Below are 282 nucleotides of genomic sequence, written 5' to 3'. Positions count from 1 at the left end.
CCTGCATGTGCCAGGGCCGGAGCCAGTCCAGGGTCCTCTGAAGCTGGGGTGGGGCAGGACAGAGGAAGCCCTGGCAGGAAGCCAGTGGTGAGTGACAGCTGTGGTCACCCTCCAAAGGGGAACTCGGTGCCTCGGGCTGCTGGTGCTGAGGTGGTGCTGGGAACCAGCTGCCTCCCCAAGCCGACAGTTGCCTCAGGGATGAGCTGAGGTCCCCAGAGGGTGAGGTCTTGTCCAGACAGGAGGCTGGAAGTGCCTCCCTGCAAAATGGTGTAAATCAGCAGT

Source organism: Callospermophilus lateralis, chromosome 18 (assembly GCF_048772815.1).
Source record: "Callospermophilus lateralis isolate mCalLat2 chromosome 18, mCalLat2.hap1, whole genome shotgun sequence".
NCBI classification, from domain to species: Eukaryota; Metazoa; Chordata; class Mammalia; order Rodentia; family Sciuridae; genus Callospermophilus; species Callospermophilus lateralis.
The sequence above is the reverse complement of the archived record's forward strand: the minus strand, read 5'-3'. Positions refer to the sequence as shown.